The following is an 18,230-nucleotide window of genomic DNA, read 5'->3' on the forward strand; positions in this document are numbered from 1 at the left end:
TGGAACATTAGGCAGCTGTAGAAAAGAATGAGCCACGTTTACAGGCATTGCACTGGCATGCTGGTAAATATTTAACCAGGCCGGGCATGGTGTACTTCCAGCATTTTGGGGGGCCGAGGTGGGAGGATGGCTTGAACCCAGGAGTTTGAGACCAGCCTGGGCAACATAGCAAGATCCCTGTCTTTACAAAAAAAATACAAAAATTCGGCTGGGTGTGGTGGCTCATGCCTGTAATCCCAACACTTTGGGAAACCGAGGTGGGCAGATCACTTGAGGCCAGGAGTTCAAGACCAGCCTGGCCAATGTGGCAAAACGCTGTCTCTACTAAAAATACAAAACTTAGCCAGGTGTGGTGGTACGTGCCTGTATTCTGAGCTGTTTGGGAGGCTGCAGCATGAAAATCACTTGAACCCAAGAGGTGAAGGTTGCAATGAGCTGAGATCACACCATTGCATCCAACCTGGGCGACAGAGCTGGACTCTGTCTCAAAGAAAATACAAAAATTAGCTGGGTGTGGTGGCACGTGCCTATAGTCCCAGCTACTCAGGAGGCTGAAGTGGGAGGATCGCTTGAGCCCAGGAGGTCGAGGCTGCAGTAAACTCTGCACCACTGCACTCCAGCCTGAGTAACAGAGCAAAACTGTGCATATACATATATACATATATATATACACACATATATATACACATATATATACATATATATGTGTATATATATATATATATATATAATTTTTTTTTTTTTTGAGGCAGAGTCTCTCTCTGTCGCCCAGGCTGGAGTGCAGTGGCGTGATCTCAGCTCACTGCAAGCTCCGCCTCCCAGGTTCACCCCATTCTCCTGCCTCAGCCTCCCGAGTAGCTGGGCCTACAGGTGCCCGCCACCACGCCCAGCTAATTTTTTGTATTTTTAATACAGATGGGGTTTCACCACGTTAGCCAGGATGGTCTCGATCTCCTGACCTTGTGATCGGCCTGCCTCAGCCTCCCAAAGTGCTGGGATTACAGGCGTGAGCCACTGCGCCCAGCCAATATATATATATATATATTTTTTTTTTTTTTTTAATTTAACCACCAGCTCTCTAGGGAAGAAACAGCCCTGATTTATACCATTTGCCAATTTCTATAGTGTAAATATTCCCACTGTGGTTGATTTCAAGTTACTGACAGGATGTCATTGGATGTGGAATTTAGAAGAGACAAGCAACCACCCACTATCACTCAGGATTTCCACCAGGCAGAGGTAAGTAGCCTGGAGAGCATAGATAATAGTAAAAATGTAGCAATTACTATGCAATACATTTGAACTATTTATTATATTTGTTTTTAACATAATTTATTTATCTGTAACTTTGTATCATTTAATTGTTAGTAATACCTATGTTTAACAACTGGTTTGTGAAATTCCCAAAAGTGTAGCAATCTGCTCTTGAGAACTGGCCACAGCACACACTGAGACACAAATGGATCTTCAAGAAGAGAAAGCAAAAGCCAACTTTTGGAAAATGGCCTCGAAGGTTCTACACTGCTCACTCCCTTACTAATTTTAATTTTTTTTTTTTTTTTTTTGAGACAGGGTCTCACTCTGTCACCCAGGCTGGAGTGCAGTGGTGCAATCACAGCTCACTGCAGCCCCCTGGGCTCAAGCGATCCTCCCATCTCAGCCATCTGAACTACAGGGACGCACCACCGCACCTAGCTAATTTAAAATTTTTTTTTTTGGAGATGGAATCTCACTATGTTGCCCAGGCTGGTCTCAAACTCCTAGGCTCAAGTGATCCTCCCACCTCGGCCTCGCAAAGTGCTGAGATTACAGATGTGAGCCACCCCCCAGCCGTCATTGTATTTCTGTACAGTAGTGTCTTTCTCCCCCACTAGAATGTCACCTCCACAAGAGTAAGAACTTGATCTATTTTGGATTGTTTTTTGTTTTTGTTTTTGCCATATGCCCAGTGCCTAGAACAGCACCTGGCATATAATAGGTACTTAATAAACCTGTGTTGAATAAATAAATTTACTATTTATTTATTTATTTATTTTGAGACGGAGTCTCGCTCTGTCGCCCATGCTGGAGTGCAGTGGCGCAATCTTGGGCCACTACAACCTCCGTCTCCCAGGTTCAAGTGATTCTCCTGCCTCAGCCTCCCGAGTAGCTGGAACTACAGGTGTGTGCCACCACACCTGGCTAATTTTTTGTATTTTTAGTAGAGACGAGGTTTCACCATCTTAACCAGGATGTTCTCAATATCCTGACCTTGTGATCCACCCACCTCGGCCTCCTGAAGGGCTGGGATTACAGGCGTGAGCCACCGTGCCTGGCCAATTTACGCTTAAGGAAAAAAAAGGTGCACCAGCCTGGACAATATAGTGAGATCCTGTCTGTACAAAAAGTTTTAATAAATTATCCAGGTGTCATGGGCTTCAGCCTCAAGTGCATGGCCGCTCCCATTGACCGCGTGGGCCAGACCATAGAGCACGTGGGCTCTGGCGTGGAACACATTGGCCCTGCCATGGAACGCGTGGGCCTGAACATGAAGCACATGGTGCTTGCAGGCATGGAGGCTGGCTTGGAGCACATGGGCCCCATGATGGATCACATGGTCACTGGCCTAGAGCACATGGGTGCCAAGAGCCTCGCGTGCATGGGCCTGGCCATGTGTGGCAGTGGCGGTGCCAGCTTTGACCGTGCCATCGGTATGGAGTGTGGCAACTTTGGAAGCTTTGCAGGTTCCTTTGGCGGAGCAGGAGACCATGCTCCTGGGGATGGCCAGGAACGCAGGCCAGGTATTTGTAAGAAATCTCCCATTCAATTTTACATGGAAGATGCTAAAGGACAAATTCAACGAGTGTGGCCACATGCTGTACACTGACATAGAAATGGAGAACGGGAAGTCCAAGGGGTGCGGTGTGGTTAAGTTTGGGTCCCTAGAGGTGGCTGAGAGAGTCTGCCGGATGATGAACAACATGAAGCTCAGTGACGAAGACTGATGTTCAAATAAATAGAAATGCTTAAGCAGTTGCCTTTTTAAAACATCAATACCAGACCTCTGAATTTGTATTTTTTCTTGTTAACTTTTTTTTTTTTTTTTTAGACGGGGTTTTGCTCTTGTTGCCCAGGCTGGACTGCAATGGTGCGATCTCAGCTCACTACAACCTCTGCCTCCCGGCTTCAAGAGATACTCCTGCCTCAGCCTCCTGAGTAGCTGGGATTACAGGTATGCAATACCACGCCGGCTAATTTTGTATTTTTAGTAGAGACAGGGTTTCTCCATGTTGGTCAGGCTGGTCTCGAACTCCTGACCTCAGATGATCCGCCCACCCTCAGCCTCCCAAAATGCTGGGATTACAGGCATGAGCCACCATGCCCGGCCCTCTTGTTAACCTTTTTTTTTTTTTTTTTTTTCCTTTTTTTGAGACACAGTCTCACTCTGTCGCCCAGGCTGGAGTATAGTGGTGCAATCTCAGCTCACTGCAACCTCTGCCTCCTGGGTTCAAGCAATTCTCATGCCTCAGCCTCCAAAGTAGCTGGGACCACAGGCATGTGCCACCGCCTGGCTAATTTTTGTATTTTTAGTAGAGATGGGGTTTCACCATGTTGGCCAGGCTGGTCTCGAACTCCTGACCTCAAGTGATCCACCCGCCTTGGCCTCCCAAGTGCTGGGATTACAGGCATGAGCCACCACACCGGCTTTTTTTGTTGTTGTTGTTGAGATGGAGTCTCGCTTTGTCACCCAGGCTCAGTGCAGTGGTGCGATCTCGGCTCACTGCAAGCTTCGCCTCCCAGGTTCACGCCCTTCTCCTGCCTCAGCCTCCCGAGTAGCTGGGACTACAGGTGCCCACCACTGCGCCCGGCTAATTTTTTTTTTTTTTTTTTTTTGTATTTTTAGTAGAGACGGGGTTTTGACATGTTAGCCAGGATGGTCTCGATCTCATGACCTTGTGATCCACCTGCCTCAGCCTCCCAAAGTGCTGGGATTACAGGCATGAGCCACAGCACCTGGCAGCTTTTTTTTTTTTCTTAATTTAGCATTTTAATTTTTTTTTTTTTTTTTTTTTTTTGAGACGGAGTCTCACTCTGTTGCCAGGCTGGAGTGTAGTGGCACAATATCAGCTCACTGCAACCTCCGACTCCCTGGTTCAAGCGATTTTCCTGCCTCAGCCTCCTGAGTGGCTGGGATTACAGACACGCGCCACCACATCCAGCTAATTTTTTTTTTTTTTTTTTGTATTTTCAGTGGAGATGGGGTTTCACCATGTTGGCCAGGATGGTTTTGAACTCCTGACTTCGTGATCCACCTGCCTCGGCCTCCCAAAGCGCTGGGATTACAGGTGTGAGCCACTGCGCCTGGCCAATCATTTCATTTATTTATTTATTTATTTATTTATTTATTTATTTTTGATAGAGTGTCGCTCTGTTGCCTAGGCTGGAGTGCAGTGGCACAATCGCAACTCACTGCAAACTATCTCTCAGGTTCAAGCAATTCTCTTGACTCAGCCTCCCAAATAGCTGTACTACAGGCACTCACCACCACACGGGGCCAATTTTTTTTGTATTTTTAGTTTCACCATGTTGGTCAGGCTAGTCTCACCTGACCTCAGGTGATCCACCCACCTTGGCCTCTCAAAGTGCTAGGATTACAGGCATGAACCACCACGCCAGACCACTTGTTAACCATTTAAATTTGTTGGCTGGATGTATAAAGATGTTAAAAAAGCTTGAACCCAGGGAGGCAGAGGTTGCAGCGAGCCAGAGATCGTGCCATTGCGCTCCAGCTGGGCGACAAGAGCGAAATTCTATCTCAAAAAAAAAAAAGAAAAAGGTGTTAAAAAAAAAAACAAAACAGTTGCTTTTTAGGCTAATTTAATTACTTTTTAAATGCCTGGGGTTTCATTTGACTGTTTGCCTTGAGACTGCATTGTGTGCAATTTTTTTTGTAGTTATGGTGTCTTCTTGACATTGAATATGATTTTGATAATAAATACTGGTTCTTGAAAAAAAAATTAGCCATGTGTGCTGGTGCACACCTATAGTCCTAGCTACTTAGGAGGCTGAGGTGGGAGGATGGCTTGAGCCCAGGAGTTGGAGGATGCAGGTGAGCCCTAATTGTGCCACTACACTGCAACGAGAGAGAGAGAGAGAGAGAGAGAGAGAGAGAGAGAGAGAGAGAAAGAGAGAGAGACCCTGTCTCAAAAATAAATGAATGACGCCAGGCAAGGTGGCTCATGCCTATAATCCCAGCACTTTAGGAGGCCGAGGTGGGCAAATCACGAGGTCAAGAAATCGAGACCATTCTGGCCAACATGACGAAACCCTGTCTCCACTAAAAATACAAAAATTAGCTGGACGTGGTAGTGCGTGCCTGTAGTCCCAGCTACTCGCGAGGCTGAGGCAGAAGAATTGCTTGAACCCGGGAGGCGGAGGTTGCAGTGAGCTGAGATCGCACCACTGCACTCCAGCATGGGTGACAGAGCAAGATTCCGTCTCAGACAAAAACAAAAACAAAAACAAAAAACAAAATTAGCTGGGCCTGGTGGCATGTGCCTGTAGTCCCAGCTACTTGGGAGGCTGAGGCAGGAGAATCGCTTGAATCTGGGAGGCGGAGGTTGCAGTGAGCTGAGATCGTGCAGTTGCACTCCAGCCTCACTGACAAGAGCGAAACTCTATCTCAAATGAATAAATAAATAAAATAAATGAAAGTTGCAGACGCATGTGAATGACCTGGGCAGCATTTCTCCACCTGCGCTTGCATTTGCTAGACAGTCTGTGACTCTCTGTGGGAGAAAACACAAGAAACCGGCCCCTCTGCTGGTTCCCCACCTGGCCTGGCTCTCCCGTTCTCCACCCCGCACACTCATTGCCTGGAACCTGCTTCTCCTCTGAGCCTCCCTCACAGCGGCCCAGCCCACGTGTCCTTTAATCTGCCCACATCAGAGCCTCCACCTCCGGCCTATGGCCCATCAGAGGCAGCTGGAGCCGGGCATCCTCCCCACGTGGGCCTTTGAGGATGGGATGAAGGAAGCTGAGCGGACATCCCAGTGCCTCCCAGGAGGGGCCTGGAGGGGAGGGAACAGGGGAGAGGAGAAGGTTTTTCCACTGTGTCCCCTCCTGTGACTGTAGAAATGAGCCATGTGACTTCAATTACCTATTAACATTTTTTGAAGTGTTCTATAAAAAGTGTCCGCCTTGGGTTACCGTGGGGAGCAGGGAAGGAGGAGGGTGAGTCCAGGCGTGAGGAGGCCGGGGCGGTGACCCGGGAGTGGGGACGGCCGGGGTTGCCAAGCAGTCACAGCCTGTTCCAGAAGGCCCCGTGGTGGAATGCTGTGCAGAAAGTCCTTAGAAGGCTCTGGCGGGGGCGGCCTGTCCCTCAGCACCCTCCTCTCTAAGCCAACTTCAGGCTTTCCCGGAAAGGCATCTCCTCCACCACCTCTGCCCCTACCCAAAATGATCCCCAAATGTCCGGTGGCTAAAAACTCTCGATCTTTCCTTCGCACTAGGTCTGTAAGGGTGGGAGCTGACTCACATCTGGCCCTCCACCTCCACCCTTCTCCTCTCTCCTCCCCACCTCCTCCTCTCTCACCTCTGCCCTCTCCCTTCCTCTCCCTCCTCTCCCTCTTTCCCTCCTATCCCTCTTCCTCCCTCCAATCCCTCCTCCTCCCACTGCCTCTCCTGCCCTCCCTCCTTTCAGCGAGACACAACCTCCTCCAGGGCCCCCAAAACACCAACCCTCTCTCTGCTCCACACTTTTGCCCCTGCTGTTCCCTGGTAGATTTCATTTGAATTTCTCTGATGATTCATGACATTGAGCATCTTTTTGTATGCATTATGTGCCATTTGTATGTCTTCTTTGCAGAAATGTCTATTCAAGTCCTTTGCTCATTTTTGAATTGGGGTGCCTGGAACTCTCTGCCCCCATCCCCCCGCCCCTCTTCACCAAACCCTGTTTTCTCCTGGAGATCTTGGATCCTTCCTTCATCTAACAAATATTTGCCGGATGTCAACTCTGTATCAGGCACCCTGCCAGGGATTGGGGAACACAGGGTTAGGAAAGGCTACATTGTAGTGGAGAAGGCGGAAAATAAAGGAGTCAACAGAGACTGCAAACAAGGGAATGTTTTCTTTTCTTTTCTTTTCTTTTCTTTTTTTTCTTTTTCTACAGCGTTCATGGGCTTGATTTAAAAGCTTGCTTGCTTATTTATTTATTTATTTATTTATTCATTCATTCATTTATTTATTTTTGAGACAGGGTCCCATTCTGTCACCCAGGCTGGAGTGCAGGGCGTGATCTCCACTCACTGCAACCTCTGCCTCCTGGGTTCAAGTGATTCTCCTGCCTCAGCCTCCTGAGTAGCTGGGATTACAGGCACCCGCCACCACACCTGGCTAATTTTTATATTTTTTGGTAGAGACGGGGTTTCCCTGTGTTGGCGAGGCTGGTCTCGAACTCCTGGCCTCAAGTGATACTCCCGCCTCAGCCACCCAAAGTCCGGGATTACACACATGAGACACAGTGCCCAGCCAAAAGCTTATCTTTCTTATTTATTTATTTATTTATTTATTTATTTATTTATTTATTTATTTTTGAAACAGAGTCTCACTCTGTCACCCAGGCTAGAGTGCAGTGGCATAATCTCAGCTCACTGCAACCTCCACCTCCCTGTTTCAAGTGATTCTCCTGCCTCAGTCCCCTGAGTAGCTGGGATTACAGGTGCCCACCACCACACCCGGCTAGTTTTTTTCTGTTTTTAGTAGAGACAGGATTTCACCATGTTGGCCAGGCTGGTCTCGAATTCCTGACCTCAGGTGATCTGCCCACCTCTGCCTCCCAAAGTGCTAGGATTACAGGCCTGAGCCACCATACCTGGCCTATTTATTTTTGGAGATGAGGTCTCGCTATGTTCCTCAGGCTGGACTCAAATTCCTGGGCTCAAGTGATCCTCCCACCTCAGCCTCCCAAAATACTGGTGTTTACAGGTGTGAGCCCCAGCACTTGACATAAGAGAACTATTTTAAAATTTATTTTTAGAGACAGAGTCTCACCCCATCACCCAGGCTGGAGTGCAGCAGTGTGATCATAGCTCACTGCAGCCTTGAACTCCTGGGCTCAAACAATGCTTTCAACTCAGCCTCCTGAGTAGCTGGGACTACAGGCGTGCACCACCATGCCCAGCTAATTTTTTTGATTTTTTTGTAGAGATGAGGTCTCACTATGTTGCCCAGACTGGTCTTAAACTCCTGGGCTCAAGTGATCCTCCTGCTTCAGCCTCCCGCAGTGCTGAGATTATAGGCGTGAGCCACTGCACCTGGCCAAGAAATTTTTTAAAAAGAGTTCAGTGCTGCAAGAAGAATTCATCTGCAATCTGAATGAGGATAAGGAACCTGCCTGGTGAGGGACTGAGAAGACAGAAGCTGGCAAAAGAAATAGCAAGTGCAATGAACCAGACGTGAGAATGAACTTGAAGTAGTCAGGAATCAGATGGAGACCAGGGGCCACGGCTCACACCTGTAATCCCAGCACTTTGGGAGGCCAGGGCGAGTGGATCACTTGAGGCCAGGAGTTTGAAACCAGCGTGGACAACATAAGGAAACCCCTGTCTCTATTATATTTAAATTAAAAAATATAAAAGTGGGCCGGGCGCAGTGGCTCATGCCTGTAATCTCAGCACTTTGGGAGGCCGAGGCAGGCGGATCACCTAAGGTCAGGAGTTCGAGACCAGCCTGGCCAACATAGTGAAACCCCGTCTCTACTAAAAACACAAAAAATTAGCCGGGTGTGGTGGCACACGCCTGTAATCCCAGCTACTCTGGAGGCTGAGGCAGGAGAATCGCTTGAACCCAGGAGGCGGAGGTTGCAGTGAGCTGAGATCATGCCACTGCACTCCAGCCTGGGTAACAGAGTAATACTCTGTCTCAAAAATAAATAAATACATAAATAAACAAAATATAAAAGTAAAATTAAAATGAAAATGAAAGGGTTTTTTTATTTTTATTTCTTTTGAGATGGAGTTTCACTGTTGTTGCCCAGGCTGGAGTGCAACGGCGTGATCTCAGCTCACTGCAACCTTCACCCCTCGGGTTCAAGCGATTTTCCTGCCTCAGCCTCCCAAGTAGCTGGGATTACAGGCATGCGCCACCATGCTCAGCTAATTTTGTATTTTTAGTAGAGATGGGGTTTCACCATCTTGGCCAGGCTGGTCTCAAACTCCTGACCTCAAGTGATCTGCCTGCCTTGGCCTCTCAAATGCTGGGATTACAGGTGTGAGCCACCACACCCGGCCAAAAGTTTTTTAAATTAAAAAAAAATTTTTTTAAAGAATTAGAGGCTGGGCACAGTGGCTCATGCCTGTAATCCCAGCATGTTGGAAGGCCGAGGTGGGCAGATCACAAGGTCAGGAGTTCGAGACCAACGTGGCCAACATGGTGAAACCCCATCTCTACTAAAAATACAAAAAACTAGCTGAGCGTGGTGGTTGCATGCCTGTAATCCCAGCTACTCAGGAGGCTAAGGCAGGAGAATCGCTTGAATCCGGGAGGCGGAGGTTGCAGTGAGCTAAGATTGCACCATTGCACTCCAGCCTGGGCAACAGAGCAAGACTCCGTCTCAAAAAAAAAATAGGCCGGGCGTGGTGGCTCACACCTGTAATCCCAGCACTTTGGGAGGCCAAGGCGGGTGGATCATCTGAGGTCGGGAGTTCAAGACCAGCCTGGCCAACATAGTGAAACCCCGTCTCTACTAAAAATACAAAAATCAGCTGGGCATGTTGGCGGGCGCCTGTAATCCCAACTACTCGGGAGGCTGAGGCAAAAGAATTGCTTGAACCCAGGAGGTGGAAGTGGTAGTGAGCCGAGATCACGCCACTGCACTCCAGCCTGGGTGACAGAGTGAGATTCTGTCTCAAAATAAATAAATAAACAAAAATGAAAAGAATTAGAAGGAACAGGGTGGCTGGATTCAAGGGATTGTGGGGAAGTGTCATCAGATGGGGCTGAAGAGGTAGGTTGAGATGGGTATCATAGACTCTGTGAAGAATGTAAAAACCTCCTCTTCCAGGAAGCCCTTCTTGACTGCATCAACTAGGTTTTCCCATCCCAGCCCTGTTCCCACTAGGTTGTTGCTCTCGGGGCACTGGCCTATCTGCTCCGCTGGCCTGTGAGCCCTCTGAGGGCCAGCCCAGTCACCATTATGTCCTCAGCATCACCTAGCACAGACCTGAGCACACAGGAGGTGGTCAGTAAATGCCCAGGTCATTCTGGCACTGCCGGCAAGCCCCAAGAAGCATCCCTTGCTCTGCCTCCCCGCCACCCACCCCTGTTCCTGGGCGTAGCACCAGGGATTCCTGAGTTCCCCATTTGGCCACTCACTCTGGTTTCAGCCTAGCCTCTTTCATCCCATCCTCAAAGGCCCATGTGGGGAGGAGGCCCGGCTCCAGCCGCCTCTGATGGGCTGCAGGCCGGAGGTGAAGGCTCTGAAGTGGGCAGATCAAACGCCATGTGGGTTGGGCCGCCGTTGGGGAGGCTGAGAGGAGACGCAGGTTCCCAGACATGAGTGTGCAGGGTGGAGAACAGGAGAGCCAGGCCAGATGGGGACCAGCAAAGGGGCCCATATGTTCACCCGTCTTTATAATAACACAGCTTCCAATTGTTGATTCATTACGGCCAGGTGCAGGGTTAATTTTTTTTTTTTTTTTTTTTTTTTTTTGAGACAGGGTCTCACTCTGTCACCCAGGCTGGAGTGCTGTGGTGACGTCATGGCTCACTACAGGCGTGTGCTACCATGCCTCGTTTATTATTTTTAAAAATGTTTTGTAGGCTGGGCATGGTGGCTCAAGCCTGTAATCCCAGCACTTTGGGACGCTGAGGTAGACGGATCACCTGCAGTCAGGAGTTCAAGACCAGCATGGCCAACGTGGTGAAACTCCATCTCTACTAAAAATACAATAATTAGCCGGGCGTGGTGGCAGGCTCCTGGAGTCTCAGCTACTCGGGAGGCTGAGGCAGAAGAATCACTTTAACCCAGGAGGCGGAGGCTGCAGTGAGCCAAGATCACACCACTGCACTCCAGCCTGGGTGACATCACGAGACTCTGTCTCAAAAAAGAAAAAAATGTTTTGTAGAAACAGGATCTCACTATGTCACCCAGGCTGGAGTGGAGGCACAGTCGTAGCTCAATCCAGCCTCGAACTGCTGAGCTCAAGTGATCCTCCCACCTCAGCCTCCCAAAGTGCTGAGATTATGAGTATGAGCCACCATGCCCAGCTAAAAGTCAGTTCTTTTGACAGAAAGGTCAGAAGAGCAGGGAAGATCAAACAGCAGGTTCATGCGCTGATGGGAATGATGTGGATTTCTAGATTCCAGAAGAGAAGCAAGAGGGGAAAGTGGCTGGATTGTTGTTTTTGCGTAGGCAAAAGGAGAACCATCCCTAGGCTCAAGAGGAGAAGAGGTCTTGAGAAAGAGTATAAGGTGGCCAGGCACGTTGGCTCACACCTGTAATCCCAGTACTTTGGGAAGCTGAGGTGGGCGGATCACGAGGTCAGGAAATCGAGACCATCCTGGCTAACACGGTGAAGCCCTGTCTACTAAAAAAAAAAAATACAAAATATTAGCTGGGCGTGGTGGCGGGCACCTGTAATCCCAGCAACTGAGGAGGCTGAGGCAGAAGAATTGCTTGAACCTGGAAGGCGGAGGTTGCAGTGAGCCGAGATCGCGCCATTGCACTCCAGCCTGGGCTACAAGAGTGAGACTCTGTCCAAAAGAAAGAAGGAAGGAAGGAGGGAGGGAGGGAGGGAAGGAAGGAAGGAAGGCAGGCAGGCAGGCAGGAAGGAGTATAAGGCACTCTGAGAGGCCGAGGTGGGTGGATTACCTGAGGCCAGGAGTTCGAGACTAGCCTGGCCATCATGGCGAAACCCCGTCTCTACTAAAAATACAAAAATTAGCTGCTTGTGGTGGTGCATGCCTTTAGTCCCAGCTACTCTGAGGCACGAGAATCACTTGAACCCAGGAGACAGAGGTTGTTGTAAGTAGAGATCACACCACTCCACTCCAGCCTGGGTGACAGAAAAAAAAAAAAAAAAGAAGGAAAGAGAGTATAAGGCTGGACACAGTGGTTCATGCCTCTAATCCCAGCATTTTGGGAGGCGGAGGCTTTCAAATCACTTGAAGCCAGGGGTTTGAGACCAACCTGGCCAACATAGTGAGATCTCACGTCCACCAAAAAAAAAAAAAATACAAAAAATTAGCTGGGCGTGGTGGCACACACCTGTAATCCCAGCTACTTGGGAGACTGAGGCATGAGAATCACTTCAAACAGGGAGGCGGAGGTTGCAGTGAGTTGAGATCGCACTATTGTACTCCAGCCTGGGTGACAGACTGAGACTCTTTCTCAAAAACAGAAAGAGTATAGTTCAGCCGGGCACAGTGGCTGATGCCTGTAATCCCAGCACTTTGAGAGGCTGAGGCGGGAGGATGCCTTGAGCCTAGGCGTTTGAGACCAACCTGGGAAACAGCAAATCCCCGTGATATGATTTGGGTGTGTGTCCTAACCCAAATCTCATGTAGAATTGCAATACTCAGCCGGGCGCAGTGGCTCACGCTTGTAATCCCAGCACTTTGGGAGGCCGAGGCGGGTGGATCACAAGGTCAGGAGTTCAAGACAAGCCTGGCCAAGATGGTGAAACCCCTTCTCTACTAAAAATATATAAATTAGCTGGGTGTGGTGGCGCGTGCTTGTAATCCCAGCTACTCAGGAGGCTGAGGCAGAGAATTGCTTGAACCTGGGAGGCAGAGGAAACGCACAAAGCAAGGCAGCAAAAGCAGAGATTTATTTTAAAGGAAAGTACACTTCACAGGGTGGGAGTGGACTCAAGCTAGCAGCTGAAAAGTGTCAGTTACAGAATTTTGGGGGATTTGAATACCCTCTGGAAGTTTCCCATTGGCCTGTGACCAGTCTGATTGGTTGTAGGAGAGGACCAATCCGAATGAAGAGTAGGCCTGTAACCAGTCTGATTGGTTGTCGGAGATGACCAATTAGAATGAAGCATAGGCCCGCAGCCAGTCTGACTGGTTGCAGGATGGGGCCAATCAGAATGAAGAGTAGGCTCAGGGCCAGTCTGATTGGTTACAGGAGGGGACCACTCAGCGGTACTTTCATTTTTCAACTGCCATGCAGAAAAAGGAGAGTTTGAAAGGGGAGTAGCCTCTGATATTCAGTCAGCATGAATTGGCCTTAGGCTCTCTGGCTCCAGACCCTATTCTCCTGCCTCAGTTGGAGTGATGCAAGGCGGGCCTTGAGCTGAGGAATGTGGACAGCTTCCTGAAGCTGGACAGGGCAAGAGAGCTTCCAGGAGAAGCCCTAGAGTCTCCAGAAGGGATGCAGCCCAGCCAACGCCTTGATATTAGCCCTGTAAAACCCATTTTGGGGGCCTGGGGCAATGGTTTATGCCCGTAATCCCAGCACTTTGGGAGGCTGAGGCAGGAGGATCGCTTGAGCCCAGGAGTTGGAGACCAGCCTGGGCAACATAGGAAGAGTCTCTACAAAAAATTTTTAAAAATTAGCCGGGCATGGTGGCACACACCTGTAGTCTCAGCTACTTGGGAGGCTGTGACAGGGGAATTGCTTGAGCCCAGGAGACTGAGGCTGCAGTGAGCCATGATCAGGCCACTGCACTCCAGCCTGCACCATAGAGCCAGACCCTGTCGGAAAAAAAAAAAAAAAAAAAACCTCCAGAACAGTAAGGTAATAAATAAATCTGTCTCCTATGGAGCCACGAAGTGTATGGTCATTCGTTACAGGAGCAATAAGAAACCAATACCCTTGGCTGTGCATGGTGGCTCACGCTTGTAATCCCAGCACTTTTGGAGGCCGAGGCAGGTGGATCACCTGAGGTCAGGAGTTCGAGACCAGCCTGGCCAACATGGGGAAACCCCGTCTCTACTAAAATACAAAAAAAAATTAGCCGGGTGTAGTCGTGGGCGCCTGTAATCCCAGCTATTCGGGAGGCGAGGCTGAGGCAGGATAATCACTTGAACCCGGGAGGCAGAGGTTGCAGTGAGCCGAGATCACGCCACTGCACTCCATCCTGGGCGACAGGGCGAGACTTTGTCTCAAAAAAAAAAAGAAGCCAGTCACAGTGTGCATGGAATAGAGGAAGAGCGGGTGGAAGATGAGGTCAGAGAGAGAACAGGGAGCTTGTGAGTCATGGTGAAGACGTTGTCTTTTAGTGAGTGTGGCAGGAGCCACAAGAGGGATTTGAGGAGGGGAGTGACGTCACGTCACTTCTGTCAAAGGATTCTGCTGCCATATGGGGACCTTTCTGTTGGGGACAAGGGCAGAAGCAGCGATGAGGTGACTGCAATTGTCCAGGTGAGAGATGATCGTGGCTAGACTAGCTGTGGGGGGGTCAGACTTTGTTTTTGTTTTTGTTTTGAGGCGCAGTCTCGCTGTGTCTTGCCCAGGCTGGAGTGCAATGGTGCGATCACAGCTCACTGCAGCCTCCATCTCCCAGGTTCAAGCGATTCTCCTGTCTTAGCCTTCCGAGTAGCTGGGATTACAGGCGTGTGCCACAACACCTGCCTAATTTTGTATTTTTTAGTAGAGACGGGGTCTCACCACGTTGGCCAGGCTGATGTCGAACTCCTGACCTCAGATGATCCACCTGCCTCGGCCTCCCAAAGTACTGGGATTACAGGCGTGAGCCACGGCGTCCAGCCTTTGGGGGTCCGACTTTGGGTGCATTTTGAAGGTCAACAGGATTTCCCACTGGATGGGATGTGGGGTGTGAAAGCAGAGAGGAGTCATGAGCCCTTTCTAAGTTTCCAGACAGCATGCTTGAACGACAATGGTTTCTCTGCGGCTCAAGGAAATTAGGCTACTCATGGCCCTTAGCGTGTGGCTGTACACAGGAAGTGTCCTGCTGTGCTGTATTAATTAAAGTGGATGTTGTCAGCCAAGTTGGAGACATCCCGGGGGGAGGAAAGGCCGGGCTGACCCTGGTTAACTTCAGGCAGGTGTCAGGCACGCAGCCAATGTCATCTTCCGCCTCTGATTCTCCCTCTGGGCTGGGCCTGCCTCTGCTTTCCCCAGCTAGCAAATACATCATCTCTCCCATGTCCACCTGGAATTCATTCTCACTCATGTTTAATGAGGCTCCCACACCCTTCTGCCAGGTGTGTCTTCACCCAGGTCGCTGATAACTACAATTAGGTTATATTTCAACTCTTTTGAGTATGCTGTGAGGTAGAGATCCGATTTCCTGCTGTGTGTGCAGAACAGGAAGACTCTGTCTCACAAACAAAAAGAAAAACCAAAACAATTAGTTTAGGCCGGGCGCAGTGGCTCACACCTGTAATCCCAGCACTTTGGGAGGCTGAGGCAGGAGGCTGAGCTGGAGCTCAGTAGTTCGAGACCAGCCTGGGCAACATAGGGAGACTCCTGTCTCTGCTAAAAATTTAAAAAATCAGCCTAGCATGGTGGTACACGCCTGTAGTCCCAGCTGCTAGTGAGACTGAGGCAGGAGTGATGGCAGTGGCTGCTGTCATTATGCCGGCTGCAGCAGGGAGGTGCGGCTGGGGCTACACACTCCATGGAGCCGGTGGAAGCCCTGCCCCTTCTGAGCTGTGGCGGGAGTTCCCCAGATTCCACTGCAGCCGCCCAAACCACCACTGTGGATTGAGCCTTCCTGTGCTCTTGCAGGGGCCAGGAGTAGGTAGGGTCTGCCCTCCCGGGTGCAGCTGCAGCTGCCCCCATGGCTGCCAACCTGGGCCTACAGTTCCACAGAGTGGGCAAGAGCCTGGGACAAGTGGGAGCCCCACCCCTTCTGAGGTGGCAGGGCAGGAGCTCCCCGGATGCAGCTGTGGCCACCCTCCGAGGCTCAGGACCTGGGCCTCTCTGCAGCCTGCACTCTCAGAGGCTGGGAAGGCCCCCCCAATCTCTGCAGGCTCCTGGGTGTCTGCTCCTGCTGCCTGGCCTCTCTTCTCTCCCAGCGCCAGCTTTGATCTGGGATCGGGGTTGGGGTCCAGTCCTGAGGCCATGAATGGCAGCAGGAGGCAGACAGATTCCTGGGCAGAAGTGGGGGGGTGTCCCTGGTAAGGCCCCACCTTCTTGCCAGGGAGGGCCTGAAGGCTGGGGGCCAGGCTGCCAAACCCACAGACAAGAGTGGGGACTTGTACCTCCTCTGGGCCCACCCATGGCGGCCCATGGACCAACCAGCACGTACTTCCTCCTCTCTGAGGTCCATAAAAGCCCCAGGCTCCACCAGAGCAGGGCAGAGGGCAAAGGACAGAGAGACAATGGGATTACCAGCTGCACAGAGGAGCTACCCTCTCTACTGAGAGCTTCAGAGAGCTGCAGAGACGCCTAAATGACCTGCCTGCGGAGAGAAGCCACCCTCTTCAGGGCCTCATCTCTGCTGAGAGCTGAACACTCGATGGGGTGGGTGACCTGCCTACTGAGAGGAGCTGCCCAAAGACTAATAAAGCTCCTCTTCATCTTCACCCTTCACTTGTCTGCATACCTCATTCTTCCTGGACACAGGACAAGAACTTGGGCAAAGGCACTGCAGCCACAGAGTTTTCTGGCCAGAAAAGCAACACCCCAAAGATCCCATAACAGGAGGATCACTTGAGCCCAGGAGGCGGCGGCTGCAGTGAGCTGAGATTGCACCACTGCACTCCAGCCTGAGTGACAGAGCAAGGCCCCATCTCAAAAAAAACAAAAAAGCCCAAATATTTTATAATAAAAAAAAATTTTATGGCTGGCCACGGTGGCTCACGCTTGTAATCCCAGCACTTTGGAAGGCCAAAGTGGGCAGATCACTTGAGGTCAGGAGTTCGAGACCAGCCTGACCAACATGGTGAAACCCCATCTCTACTAAAAATATAAAAATTAGCTGGGCATAGTGGTGTGTGCCTGTAATCCCAGCTACTGGGGAGGCTGAGGCATGAGAATCGCTTGATCCCAGGAGGCGGAGATTGCAGTGAGCCAAGATCACACCACTGCACTCCAGCCTGGGCAACAAGGTGAAGCTGTGTCTCAAAAAAAAAAATCGTGACCAGCCTGGCCAACATGGTGAAACCTCATTTCTACTAAAAATACAAAATCTTAGCCCAGCGTGGTGCCATGCACCTGTAATCCCAGCTACTTGGGAGGATGAGGCAGGAGAATCACTTGAACCCAGGAGGCGGAGGTTGCAGTGAGACAAGATTGTGCCACTGCACTCCAGCTTGGGCAACAAAGCGAGATTCTGTCTCTAAAAAAAAAAAATTTATTGAGACAGAGCCTTGCTCCATTGCCCAGGCTGGAGTACAGTGGTATAATCACAGCTCACTGTAGCCTCTATCTCCTGGCCTCCTGCGATCCTCCTGCCTCAGCCTCCCAAGTAGCTGCACCTAGCCCTCTGGGTTTTTTTTTCTGTTAATATGCACGTCTAATCTTTATTCTATTTTTTTTTCTTGATCCTCAATGGGATGGTATGCTTTGCTAACCTTATATAAATGCCATGCTTTCTTCTTTTCTTAAGGCTGAATAGTGAGTTGGATTTCTGGTTGGTCAAGCCTCTCTCATATTTGTCTTCAAAATTATTTTCCCTTTTCTCAGAGCTTTGTTTTCCTACATATATTAGTGTTCAAGGACTGCTATAACCAAGTACCACACACTGGATTGATTAAACAACAGAAACTTTTTGTCTCGCAGTTCTGGAGGCTAGACGTCCAAAACAAGGTGTCAGCAGGGTTTGTTCCTTCTCGGGCTGTGAGGGAGAATCTGTTCCTGGCTTCTTCTTCAGCCTGTAGCCACCTTCTCCCTGTGTCTCTTCACTTTATCTTCCCTCTGTCCATGCATGTCTGTGTCCAGATTTCCCCTACATTTTTATTTTGAGATGGGATCTCACTCTGTCACCCAGGCTGGAGTTCAGTGGTGTGATCTCGGCTCACTGCAACCTCTGCCTCCCAGGCTTAAGTGATTCTCCCAACTCAGCCTCTGGATTAGCTGGGACCACAGGCGCACGTCACCACACCCGGCTTACTTTTTGTATTTTTGATAGAGATGGGGGCCTCACCATGTTGCCCTGGCTGGTCTTGAACTCCTGACCTCAAATGATCCACCCGCCATAGCTTTCCAAAGTGCTGGGAGTATAAGCATGAGCCACCGTGCCTGGTCAGAGTTCCCCTTCTTCAAAGATACCCGTCATACTAGATTAGAGCCCACCATAATGACTTCCTTTTAAGTTAATTGCCTCTGTAAA

The 18,230-nt window shown here is 49.9% G+C and overlaps 1 pseudogene; it reads left to right on the top strand.

Annotated features, from left to right (window-relative positions):
- Positions 1-2,410: 2,410 nt before the first annotated feature.
- On the top strand, positions 2,411-3,009 carry LOC112130072 (heterogeneous nuclear ribonucleoprotein M-like; annotated as a pseudogene).
- The last annotated feature ends 15,221 nt before the right edge of the window (positions 3,010-18,230 follow it).

Source organism: Pongo abelii, chromosome 20, assembly GCF_028885655.2.
Source record: "Pongo abelii isolate AG06213 chromosome 20, NHGRI_mPonAbe1-v2.0_pri, whole genome shotgun sequence".
Taxonomy (NCBI): Eukaryota; Metazoa; Chordata; class Mammalia; order Primates; family Hominidae; genus Pongo; species Pongo abelii.